The sequence below is a fragment of the Camelina sativa genome, chromosome 9 (assembly GCF_030686135.1).
Source record: "Camelina sativa cultivar CO46 ecotype springtype chromosome 9, ASM3068613v1".
In the NCBI taxonomy this organism is placed as follows: Eukaryota; Viridiplantae; Streptophyta; class Magnoliopsida; order Brassicales; family Brassicaceae; genus Camelina; species Camelina sativa.
Window position 1 is genome coordinate 368,477 of NC_141888.1, and position 13,617 is coordinate 382,093.

The 13,617-nt window shown below is 42.0% G+C and overlaps 1 non-coding gene across 1 annotated transcript; it reads right to left on the reverse strand.

The window, feature by feature from the left end:
• Positions 1-2,374: 2,374 nt before the first annotated feature.
• Positions 2,375-2,481, reverse strand: LOC147937521 (small nucleolar RNA R71). The gene has a single exon (XR_015567501.1). It is a non-coding gene; the product is annotated as a small nucleolar RNA R71 (small nucleolar RNA).
• Positions 2,482-13,617: the final 11,136 nt, after the last annotated feature.

The window sequence follows — 13,617 nt, forward strand, 5'->3', positions numbered from 1 at the left end:
CAGCAAAACAATCCTTGGTAGGGATCAAAACATCTTCTCGAGAGAGAGCTCTTGCAAATCGGGTATAGAACTATTGGTCTCCATCAAAACTTGTAGCTTATCTCTCAAAAAATATTTTTTAGGTTATGTAGCTTCTAGGGGAGCTTCTTTCACGTCGAGATGTTGTGGAGGAGTAGGGTTCTGATAACTCTCTAATTTGCATGTTTTAGCATCCTTTTTTGTCCATATTTTGCATTGTTCATACCCTTAACTTAGCATTTTTAGGTCATTAACTGTAGGAATTCACTTTTAGGCCATTTAGGGTGTTGCATTTTTCCATTTGCATGTTTTGGATGAAAACAGGTGCTTAAGAGCCTAAAATGGGGAAAACAAGGACAAACCCGAACATGTACCCGAAGGAGCCATCGAGCTGGAAGAACAAGTCCGAACCCCAACACGATCGAGGAGGATCCAAGAGCATGAAGAACAACCCGAAGATCTACCCGAGGACGAACTCGACCTCATCCTCGTGTACCTCATCCAGTAGACCCTCGGGCAGGTCTGGGAAGCTAGGTCAAAGGTGTTTCCATATATAAATCCCTCCTCTTCTTCCTCGCAAACGAGCACGCGGCAGACCCTCAAACCAGAGAGCGAGAGCTTCTATGAGAGAACTGAGCGACTCAAACATTTTTCTCTTTTGTTTTTGATTTTATTTCTTAACTTTTTATCATTTCTCTAGATTTCTGTCTTGTACTCGTATCCTTCTACTTTATCATTTAGTATAATGCAATTCTCGTTTATATTTGTTGTTATGTTTCTTGCTATAATGTAGTAAAGTTTCTAGGGATGGGATAGATGATTTTGTGTTCTTGATCGGTTAGGATGCCTTAGTTTGATCGTATGTGTTTGATAGATTTCCTTCTAGGTTGGTGTTCTTAATGTTGTCAACAGACCGAGAGGTTGAGATTAGATCAAAGGTGTTTCACCACCAAGAGGTGTAGATGAGTTTCTTGAATCAACCAATGCTAGAGGTTTACTCACTTAGCCTAAGAGATTAGATGAGTAAGGGGTTTACTGACAATAATGAATCGGATCTTAATGCCTGCTTGGTCATGTTTCTCCAACGAGAGTTGAGTAGGGGAGTGATCAAGGTTTATTGTTTCTAGTGCGAGAGTGTGTTAACAAGATTTTAGAGATTCATTGTCTATGAAATATTTGCTTCAGGCATGTAAGGCATCTGTACTAGTCAAGAATACTTAGGATTCGATTACCCTATCCTTAGAAGCTTTCGTATTTTAATTGCTTGCATTTTCTTTCACCACTCGATCTATTACCCGATCAGGTACATGATAACCTGCATCGAGTAATCCCTCGAGTTGTTCATATTTCATTTGCTTACTCGATTCCCCCCACCCGATCTTGTACTCGAATGCTTGCATCGGGTGCTTAGGTCGTGTGGTTCTTTTTTTACTTTCTTTTCTTCTATCACTTTAGGATTGTTGGTTTAAAACCCTACTTGCGTGGCTTGACTTGCACTGTTCTGATCATATGCTTCCTGCTAGCAATAAACAACCATTTGGATTGATAACCATTTGTACTACAAATGCATAGGGAATTGATACCCTGGGTGAAAACCTGTTTATCAATTTGGCGCCATTGCCATTTGGTTGATTTCATTTTGCTACGTTTAGGATTTCAGCACTTGCTAGATCAAGTTCTTTTTGTTTATATTGGTTCGGAATCTAACTTGTTTGCTTTCGCTCTTGTTTGTTTTGAATCTCAGGTACAACCCGAGCACCCACCCGACCCGTCACTCGATCACCTGGATCGAGTAGACCCTCGTGTACACACTCGGTCACCTGCCTGTGCATGCAAACACGATCCAGAAGTAGCCAGAACCTGAGTTCTTTCATCGACAACATCGACATACCAAGGCTACTCAGACAACAACAAGTTCAACCGCAACCAGCAATCATTGAGGAGACAATGAATAATCAGAATGGTCCACCAGCTCCTCAAGCAAGGACCAACATAGGAGCAGGAGATGCTCCATCTACTCACACTCAAAGGAATGGTATGGTGCCACCTGCTGTACAGAACAACAATTTTGAGATCAAGAGTAGTCTCATCCAGATGATCAGAGTAATAAGTTTCATGGATTGCCAATGGAGGACCCATTGGATCATCTGGAATTCTGGATGAATTTGATAGGCTCTGTAGCCTCACCAAGATAAATGGAGTTAGTGAATATGGATTCAAACTCAGGCTTTTCCCATTCTCTTTGGGAGACAAAGCACACATCTGGGAGAAATCACTCCCCAAGGAGTCCATCACCACTTGGGAAGCATGCAAGAAGGCATTCCTGGCCAAATTCTTCTCCAACTCCATGACCGCAAGGCTGCGAAACGACATTTCTAGTTTTGTTCAGAAGAATAATAAAACGTTCAGTGAAGCTTGGGAACGTTTCAAGGGATACACTACCCGATGTCCTCATCATGGATTCAGGAATGCTTCATTGCTGAGTACACTTTACAGAGGAGTGGTCCCCAAGATACGGATGTTGCTGGACACCGCAAGCAATGGTAACTTCCTCAACAAGGATGTTGATGAAGGTTGGGACCTAGTGGAGAACTTGGCTCATTCAGATGGCAATTACAATGAGGAATACGATCACACTGTGCGATCTACAGGAGAGGAAGATGCCAAGTACAAGAGGGACATGAAAGCCCTCAATGACAAGCTCGATAAGCTCCTCAACCAGCAGCAGCATGTTCATGCAATATCAGAGGAAGAGCAGTTTCTACAACAAGATGGGGAGACTGTACAGATAGAGGATGTTAACTACATCAACAACCAGGGAGGTTACAACAAAGAGTACAACAACTACAAGCCGAATCCGAATCTGTCTTACCGAAATCCGAATGTTGCCAATCCTCAGGACCAAACTTACGTATCTGCAGTTCAAGGAAACCAGGTTCAACAGAAGCCTTTTGTCCAGTACAATCAAGGCTATGCACCTAAGCAGCAGTACTCTGAAAACTATAACCAACCACCTGGATTCCAACAACACCAAGGCCCGCAGAACAATTCACAAGACGCTGACCTGTTGATGTTCATATATTTTACCCTGTTTTCCCTTAGTATATTCACATCTTTTTCATCTTTTGCTATCCATTTTTACCATTATTGCATAGCTTTAGGACCAATCATGCATTAGAGTATAGTTGCATTGCATTTGCATCTTTTCATGCATAATCAGATGATTTTGGAGCTTAAGGAGCATGGAAGCAATGCTGAGGAGAAGTGAGGCAATCATGAAGGAAAGCAAGAGAGTTAAGGCTAAAGAACCAAGGTCCAGAGTCCCACTCGACCGCCCACTCGACCAGACACTCGACCATGTGCAGAGAGGGACTCGGCCGAGTGGAAGCTGCACGAGAGAAGCCAACTCGACCGGTCACTCGACTGAGCATCGGGTCGAGTTGGCCGAGCCGCCTAGCTATTTTGTCTTTTAGCATTTTTAGGGCTTCCACTACTTTTTCTATTTAAAGACCTTGTACCCAGAAGCCACCAAGAGTCCAACTTTTTAGAATAGTCAGAAACCTAGTTTTTACCCTTTTGGGAATTATTCTTTTTGCACTTTTATTTTTCTTAGATCTTGTACTCTTTTAAGAGAGAAAACATAAGATTCTTGGATTTTGTTGGTTTCATAACTTTCAAGATATTAAGAATTCGTGTTTGATTCCTTCTTGAATATTGTAGATCTTTGCTTTATCTTTCATTTGATGCAAGTTTCAGTATTTTGTTTATGACTTTGATGTTCATCATGTGTTCTTGTGAGTAGTAGCTTAGGATCGTAAGGATGGGTTAGGCTGGGCTGTGTTTGAGGTTTGTTTGCTTTGGTCAAGCTTGATTGTGGTAGAATCTCTTCTAGGCTAGATGTTCTTAATGCTGATCCTATAACTGAGAGGGTAGGGTTTGATTTCAAGCATCTTAGCATCACACCAATGTTTAAGAAGCATAGATAAGGCTAGATCTAGAGCTTACCATTAGGCTTGCTAAGAGATTAGAGGTCTTGTTTGGTATGAGACATATTGCTTAATGCCCGCTTGTGTAGATTCTTTACTTTGTGAAAACAAGTCTAGAGATGCATAGGTTTGATTGTTTCTTGCCATGAGAGTGGATTAAACTTGTCTTAGAAATATATGTCTAGAGATTAGCTCAAAGTTTGCTTGAGATTTGTTGACCAAGTTAGATGACCTCATTCATTAGTCCAGCCCATGAATCCCTCCTCAAGGCCTTCCTTGTTTATTGATTTTTAAGTCTTAATCCTGGTGTTTGATCGTTGTTTGATTCGCTTGTGTACTGCTCTGTTTTTCTTGTGTTGCTCTGTTTCACGGACTTGTCCAGCTCGACCCTACACTCGATCTACACTCGATCGAGTGCTTGCTCGAGTTCATCCCCAGAACTTTGGTTTATGATTTGTAGTTGTCCTGTCTTATCTCTTGTCTCATTCCAGTTGCATTTCTGTTGCATTTACTTATTGTCCTGTTCATTACTTGTCTTGCATTAGTTCATTAGTATAGTTTCTATTTCTGTTCTAACTTCATATTAGTGATAATCATTCTGTTCCATTTACATTTAGCATCCAGTTCTAGTAGCTTTACTTTCTGCTCTTTACATTTCATCAATAGGATTGTTAGTGACAAACATCCTTTGCATATTTGGCTTAACTTAGGCTCATATACACATCTTGATTGTTCACAACTCTCAAATTGGATTGACACCTCTTATACTGCAACTGCATAAGGGGAATTGAAACACCTTACCATCCATTCATTCATATCTCACCATTGCATACATCCATCATCTCATCACCCACCAAATATATCTTGTTTCAATTTGGCGCTGTTGCCCATTTCAGTGTGTTTTGTGACAATTAGGATCAATAGAAGTCTAAGATTAAGTTCGTTTATCCACTTGTTCACTACTGATCTCGTTTCTTCTACTGCTTGTCTGTGATTGAGTTTCAGGTACAAGCTCGACCATCAACTCGACCACCACTCGACCGAGTGCGTGATCGAGCACTTGATCGAGTCAGAAGCCGGATACAAATAGACATCACTTCCCAGTCGACTCGAGCTAGTGCTCGACCGAGTGTCAGTTTGAGTCAGTAATCATGTTTCAAAGCAGTTTGTTCCATTATGTACCCACGCAACAACAACCAGGGTTCCAGGCTCAATGGTGTCCCCCTCCAATGTTTCAGACCTACCAAGCCCAAGGACCTGACTAACAGGCTATGATGCAACAAATGTTGCTTGGGCAAGCCGATAAGCAGATTGAGGAAGCAAGACAGTTTGATGAGCTGACCCAAAAGTTGAATTCTTATTCTAGTGATCTGAGTACCAAGCTTGAGAGTCTGACCTCTACATTCCAGTACATGGAGAGCTCCATTGCTTCTACTGCAGCTCCTAAGCCACACCAACTTCCTGAACAAACTATTCAAAACCCAAGGGAGTTCACTGCAATTGCCACTCATATCCTTGATGAAGAAGTCACTGAGGACAGTGAAGTTTAAGCTGGGGAGGATTGGTCATTTCTTGAAGCTCAGTGTGAAGATTGTGCAGAGCAGGCTAAATCCGGTATTGCACTCGACCAGGTGCTCGAGCCAGCACTCGACCGAGTGCCTGATCGAGTGGTCGATCGAGCTGAGGACACAGAAGTTGTTAAGCCTGCTAAGTACATTCCTCCTCCTTACAAACCGCCTCTACCATTCCCATGACGTTTCAAGGCACATAAGCTGAAGGAACTAAGGGAAACCATTGAGAAAAAGGAAATGATGGCTTTGCAACAAGAGAAAGTAATAGCCATTCAACAAGAGGTTGTCATTGAGGAGAAGGAGGAAGATAGAGGACCTCCTTTGGAAAAATATGCTCACCATCCTGCACTCGAGGACGTGATTCTTGAATTATCCAAGCAGAAGGCTCAAGACCAAGACATGAAGGATTTGAAAGAGATTGGGAAAGCTGTTATCCCAACCAAGCTTAAGGATCCAGGCTCATTCAACCTACCTTGCTCCATCAGCTACATGCACTTCAACAAGTGCCTATGTGACCTAGGAGCCTCAGTGAGTTTAATGCCATACTCAGTGGCTGAGAAGTTGGGGTATGAATATTTTAAGGCTTGCAATCTCTATATTGGCCTGGCAGATGGATCTAAGAGGGATGTGCTTGGAGTAATTGAGGATTTTCTAGTAAAGATAGGGAAGGCTAGAATCCCAACTGATTTTGTGATCATGAACATGGACCAAGAGCCAGAAGATCCTCTCATCTTGGGAAGACCATTCTTAGCCACAGCTGGGGCTGTAATTGATGTTAAGATGGGAACCATCAAGCTCCACCTTGCTAAAGACTTCACTATGAAGTTTGACATCAAGAATTCAACACATCAACCTACTATTGAAGGTCAGCACTTTGTGGTAGAGGAAAAAGCTAGTTGTGAAGTTTTTGAGGATGGAGAGGACCCTAGGATTAAAGGTTCAGCCCAAGCCAAGACTGTCCAAGAACTAAAGGGTTCAGTTCAAGTGCTAGCTGGTTTAGTGAAGGAACTTCAAGCTCAGCTCAACAAGAGGTCTTTGAAGAAGGCAAGACCAAGACTCAAGTTTAAGAAGAAACATGGTTCAATTGTTAAGGAAGTAGTGATCAAGAAGGAACACCAAGGTTATCAAGTAGAACCAGGGGGGATTTCATCACCTCCTTGGTCTCCAAACCAAGCTTGAAGAGCTATAGAAGTCAAGCTTAGTGACTCTAAACAAGCTCACTAGGGAGGAAGTCCCTAAGGTATCTCTGTTTATTTTGCTTAGAATTTTTGGTATTTTGATTTTTGTTTTGGTGTTTTCATAGTCAGGAAAGCAAGGGAGTCTAAATAGAAGAAGAGAGGAAGGCACGCAGTCCAGCTCGACCCCCCCCCCCCCCCATTTGAGCACGTACTCGACCGAGTCACGGTCGATTGCCATCGTCGAGCTGCCCCAATCTCCACCTCCAAGTCACCAACAAGCCCCCAACTACTCCTTTGACAGCATGCAAATGGATGTGGACAACTTCTTCCACAATCCTTGAGGTACCACTATCACCTTCACTTGTAAATATCATTGCATTTGAAATTGTGTTTTGTTTTTGGTCTTGAATCCTCTTACAAATTTCTTTCACACAAAGGACTGTGTGATTTAAGTTTGGGGGAGGGTTTGAGATAGCATTTGACATTGTGTTTTGTGTTCTTATTTCAAATTTTTAGCATCCTCATATTAGTATTTGCATAGCATCTAAGGCATAGAAAAACCCTAAAAATTTGAAATTTTTTTGCAAAAATCTTTATAAAAAAAAAAAAGAGTGTTCATGTAGTTTGCATTGCATATTAGGATCTTGTTTAGCATGTTTCATGTAGGATTGTATAATATTTGCATTGGGGATCTATGATGAGCTTTTCCTTGTTAGCTTGCTTAATTCACTAGACTAGGATCAATGCCCAAGTTAATAGTACTTTGATGCTAGTTGAGTGGTTAGAAGCATAAGTTTGAACCAAGCCTTGAATTCCTGCATTGCATTTGGTCTAAATTGAAGCATGTTGTGATTTGACACCATTTCCTACTTATAAGAACCTAATATTGACTTTCAATTATCAATGTGTGCATTGCTTTAAACTCATGGATACCATATACATACTTGGATCATCTTTCTCCTTTTTTACTACTCTTGTTGATCCAAGTAGCTGATTTCCTCATTAAGAATCAGTTTCCCTACCCTTAACCTATCCTTCTTTTAAGCCAAATTTATTCTTGAGTGTGTAAAGCCTATTTTGGGATTGAGCTTGGTAGAATGTGTTAGGTTTGAACTGACAAGAGTAAAGCCTTGTGTAATTCTAGTTTGCATTTTTCAAACTAGATAGGACTAGGTGGTTCACTTGTTGGGTTTGGGACTTGGCTGTTTTGAAAAGAAAAGAGGAAAAAGAGAAAGAAAAAGGGTAGAGTCTTTAAGAGGAGAATGTGTTTAAGCAAAGTCTAGTGAAAGGATAGGAAGTAAAAATTATTGAAGATGGTTCTAGTTAAAGAAAAGAAAAGAAAGAAAAGAAAAGTCTAGCAAAAAGCTTGTAGTCTTAAGAATAAGAAGAAAAGAGAACCATAGCAAATAAGTAAGAATCCTCCATCCCACTAGAAAGATCAAATAAGAAACCTCTCCTAAGACCTGAAAACCAAAAGAGAAAAGGGTGAAAGAGAAAATAAGAAGTTAAAGGGTAGCACTAGGATCATTTGGGTTTAGATTGATAGGATAAACACTTGGGGTGCCTTTGGGTAGACAAGGTTTTGTTCTTGTATGTGTCTAACTGTTCTTACCTTTAGCATTCTTCTAAAGCTCAATCCATTTTTTATGAGAGAACCTTGATATTGATAAGCCCCACTCTAAAAAGAGACCATCATTGTCTCTAAACCTTTATCTCCAAGCCAAATGAGTTTAAGCATTGCATAGAATTGATTCATGTTCTTGATTAATGAATGTTAAAGGAAATGGTTGATTTGAATACATGTGGATATCTAAGGCTCAAATCAGTAAAGGTTGTGATATGCTTGTCTAAAATCTTTAAGTACAGCTCATTCAACTTGCATCATAGTACTAGTAACTTGGACATTGATTCTAGATGGTCTATTTGCAAGCTTTAGGAGCTGAGATCTCACTTTCAAACCTCACCTACCTTCTTATGTCTTGATTATTTGCTTGAGGGCAGGCAAAGACTAAGTTTGGGGGTGTTGATGTTCATATATTTTACTCTGTTTTCCCTTTAATATATTCACATCTTTTTCATCTTTTGCTATCCATTTTCACCATTATTGCATAGCTTTAGGACCAATCATGCATTAGAGTATAGTTGCATTGCATTTGCATCTTTTCATGCATAATCAGGTGATTTTGGAGCTTAAGGAGCATGGAAGCAATGTTTAGGAGAAGTGAGGCAATCATGAAGGGAAAGCAAGAGAGTTAAGGCTGAAGAACCAAGGTCCAGAGTCCCACTCGACCGCCCACTCGACCAGACACTCGACCGTGTGCAGAGAGGGACTCGACCGAGTGGAAGCTGCACGAGAGAAGCCAACTCGACCGGTCACTCGACTGAGCACCGGGTTGAGTGGGCCGAGCCGCCTAGCTATTTTGTCTTTTAGCATTTTTAGGGCTTCCACTACTTTTTCTATTTAAAGACCTTGTACCCAGCAGCCACCAAGAGTCCAGCTTTTTAGAATAGTCAGAAACCTAATTTTTACCCTTTTGGGAATTATTCCTTTTGCACTTTTATTTTTCTTAGATCTTGTACTCTTTTAAGAGAGAAAACATAAGATTCTTGGATTTTGTTGGTTTCATAACTTTCAAGATATTAAGAATTCGTGTTTGATTCCTTCTTGAATATTGTAGATCTTTGCTTTATCTTTCATTTGATGCAAGTTTCAGTATTTTTTGGGTTTATGACTTTGATGTTCATCATGTGTTCTTGTGAGTAGTAGCTTAGGATCTTGAGGATGGGTTAGGCTGGGCTATGTTTGAGGTTTGTTTACTTTGGTCAAGATTGATTGTGGTAGAATCTCTTCTAGGCTAGATGTTCTTAATGTTGATCCTATAACTGAGAGGGTAGGGTTTGATTTCAAGCATCTTAGCATCACACCAATGTTTAAGAAGCATAGATAAGGCTAGATCTAGAGCTTACCATTAAGCTTGCTAAGAGATTAGAGGTCTTGTTTGGTATGAGACATATTGCTTAATGCCTGCTTGTGTAGATTCTTTACTTTGTGAGAACAAGTCTAGAGATGCATAGGTTTGATTGTTTCTTGCCATGAGAGTGGATTAAACTTGTCTTAGAAATATATGTCTAGAGATTAGCTCAAAGTTTGCTTGAGATTTGTTGACCAAGTTAGATGACCTCATTCATTAGTCCAGCCCATGAAATCCTCCTCAAGGCCTTCCTTGTTTATTGATTTTTAAGTCTTAATCTTGCTGTTTGATCGTTGTTTGATTCGCTTGTGTATTGCTCTGTTTTTCTTCTGTTGCTTTGTTTCACAGACTTGTCCAGCTCGACCCTGCACTCGATCTACACTCGATCGAGTGCTTGCTCGAGTTCATCCCCAGAACTTTGGTTTATGATTTGTAGTTGTCATGTCTTATCTCTTGTCTCATTCCAGTTGCATTTCTGTTGCATTTACTTATTGTCCTGTTCATTACTTGACTTGCATTAGTTCATTAGTATAGTTTCTATTTCTGTTCTAACTTCATATTAGTGATAATCATTCTGTTCCATTTACATTTAGCATCCAGTTCTAGTAGCTTTACTTTCTGCTCTTTACAGTTCATCTATAGGATTGTTAGTGACAAACATCCTTTGCATATTTGGCTTAACTTAGGCTCATATACACATCTTGATTGTTCACAACTCTCAGATTGGATTGACACCTCTTATACTACAACTGCATAAGGGGAATTGAAACACCTTACCATCCATTCATTCATATCTCACCATTGCATATATCCATCATCTCTTCACCCACCAAATATATCTTGTTTCACCTATGCGGCCTCATTCAGCAGATGATTCAGAATCAGGCATCAGCTGCTATGGACACTGCAACACGTTTCGCGGAGATGAGCAACAAGATAGATTCAGGATACAATGATTTGAACGCCAAGTATGATTCGCTCAACACTAAGCTGAGGTACTTAGAAGGCCACCACAAAAACCAACCAGCTCCAAAGATCAACCAACTCCCAGGTAAAGCTGTTCAAAACCCTAAGGATTATGCCACTGCCCAAGCCATCTTCCTTGATGATGACTATGAGGACTACCTCACTGGGGACAGTGATGATCAAGATGGGGAGGATATGGATCACCCAATGAAAAATGATGCCAAGTACTATATATCCGAGTATGAACCCAAGCCTTCACTTGAGGAGTCTGATCGAGTTGATGATCGAGCACTGGCTAGAGACTCACAAATCGAAGAACCACCCGAGGTGGAACCCGATGACCTACCCGATGATGGTGATCGGATAATGCATCGAGTAGATGTTGAGAAGAGAGATCAGCTTCAACTACCTATAGCAGCAGAAGGGGAGCTAGAGGAAAGGTTCAATGCTGCACTTGACATCCAGCTGGAGGCACTTGCAGAGCGTATGGCAAAGCGTAAAGCTCCACCACCTAAGCTTTTGCCACCACACGAGCTTCAGGAGGAAGTTGCCAAGAAGGCAGCTCGATTGGAAAATGAGGTTAAGGAAGCTGTCAAGGAAATTGGGTTTGAGATTCTCAGGAGTGGAGTGTGCTTAGATCCTGAGCTGCAGATCGAGGAAAAATTGGTGGATCCTCGCTCTTTTACTATGCCATGCTCGATAGGACTTCGGATTTTCAAGAATTGCTTGTGCGACCTTGGAGCTTCAGTTAGTATTATGCCACTATTAGTTGCCAACAAGATGGGATTCACCAGTTTTAAACCAAGCAGTCTGTATTTGGTTCTAGCTGATAGGAAAGTCAGACATACTATTGGGGTCCTAGAGAACTTGCCACTCAGGATCGGAAGAATAGAAGTCCCCACTGACTTCATGATCCTTGATATGGACAAGGAACCAGACGATCCACTGGTTCAAGGAAGACCATTCTTGGCAACAGTAGGTGCTGTGATTGAGGTGAAGCAAGGTAGGATCATAATTGAGCATGTTGAGCACTTCAAGATGGAGTTTGATGTGAAGAAGGGGATTAAGAGGCCAACCATTGATGGTCAAGCTTTTTCCACTAAGACAAAGCAGAGAAAAGTGCAACATCTTGAGGAGGTCAACACTACATTTTCCTTGGAACCAGGACAAAACCTAGAGAATCAGTTGAACCAGCCTGCTATTATGGAGAGGATTCCAGAACCTCTTCCACCTGGATCCCATGCTTAAAGAGCATGAAGAGTCAAGCTTAGTGACTTTAAACAAGCTCACTTGGGAGGAAGTCCCAAAGGTATCTTCTATTTAATTTTCTTTTCATTTTTATTAATTTGAATCTTGTTTTCTATTTTTGCTTCCCCAACATGATGCTCAACCCGATCCTCCACCCGATCCGGTGCTCGAGCAACCGATCGTGTAGACCATCGAGTTCGCTCACCTAGTTTGATGGCGAGTGTTGTTCGCTGATCTCCTTGACGTAGGGACCTGTCTACGTCTGAAAGAACCGTTACCGACCCCATAGAGGTCGATTCTGATGCTGGTGGAGGAGATCAAGAGGAGATCTAAACAACTTGGTCAAGGAGCAGAGCTACGATTGCAAGAGGGAAGAGATCAGCCTCTGAGAAGGCTAAGGAAGAGGATCGAGATGCAGAGGAGGAGCAGAGAGAGAGAACCCGCCAAGCCTCGCGGAGGCTGAAGCAGAAGGAGGTGGAGACTCCAGCAAAACTCTTCAAGGTTTTCCGGAAGATGAGCTTCGTCGGTATCCGATACCCTCACCGTGAGACAATGAAGCAGTTGGGCATCGCAAGAGATGTCGAGTTCCTGTTCGACATGTGCCACCTGGGCCAAATGATGCGAACCCACCTTGAAGCCTATGAGGAGGAGACGGTCCACTATCTCTCCACACTTCGGTTGCATTACTTTGAGGACCACCCGATCCTACTACCCGATGGGGGGATCGGGTTCATCACCTTCTCCGTAAGGAACAAAGAGTACCGGCTCACTTTTGAAGAGATGGAGACGCTGTATGGGTTCAAAGCTAGCAGTGGAGAAGGAATGGAGGTTAGCAAGAAGGAAATGAAGTCCCTATGGCTGACAATAGGAGACAAGATCCCCTACAAGTCCACAAGCTCCAAATCCGCTCAAATAAGGAGCCCTGTCTTTAGGTATTTTCACAAGTCCCTCGCATGCACTCTTTTTGCTAGAAAAGAGACTGGGAATGTGAACGATCACGAGCTTCAACTGCTGGATATTGCATTGTGTGGAGTTTTGGACAATGCTAGGGATGGTATACCACTAGTCGGAGATGTTGCGGATACTAGTATGGTGTTTGTACTGCTCGATCAGTTCCTCTACCTCAAGTCATGGGCGATTAAGAGAAGAGAAGGAGGCGGAGAGATCTCCATTGGAGGACTGATTACACCGATTTTGGTGGCATGCGATGTGCCCTTGAAGGGAATAGTGCACAAACCGAGATGGCTGGACGTAGACTACCTCGTGTTGGCGATATTTTTGGCCTATGAGAGGCCTAACGATATGATGCTCTTCAAGTTCGTCCACCCTACCGCCGGAGCCGCCCAGATGATCCTACCTAATGTAATGTGCACCAAGGTTCGGCTAGGAGACAACATCGACTTTGAACCACCTTTGGAGGAGCTGTACAACACGGAGGAGGAGTCCGAAGCTGAGAAAAGAGAGGCAACCGGGCAAAGAGAGGGAGATAGCTCTGAAGATTTCGACTTTGAGGAGTATGTGTGCTCTCAAAAGCAACCGGTTGGAGTGAGGGAAGCCCACAAGAGGATCGGATGGCTGAAGAGGATGAACAAGTTTTTGGTGAGAAAGGTAAAAGATCTTACCGGTTTGGTAAAGACTATGGGAGGTCAGATCAAGGAGCTGCAAGACATGGCAAGTT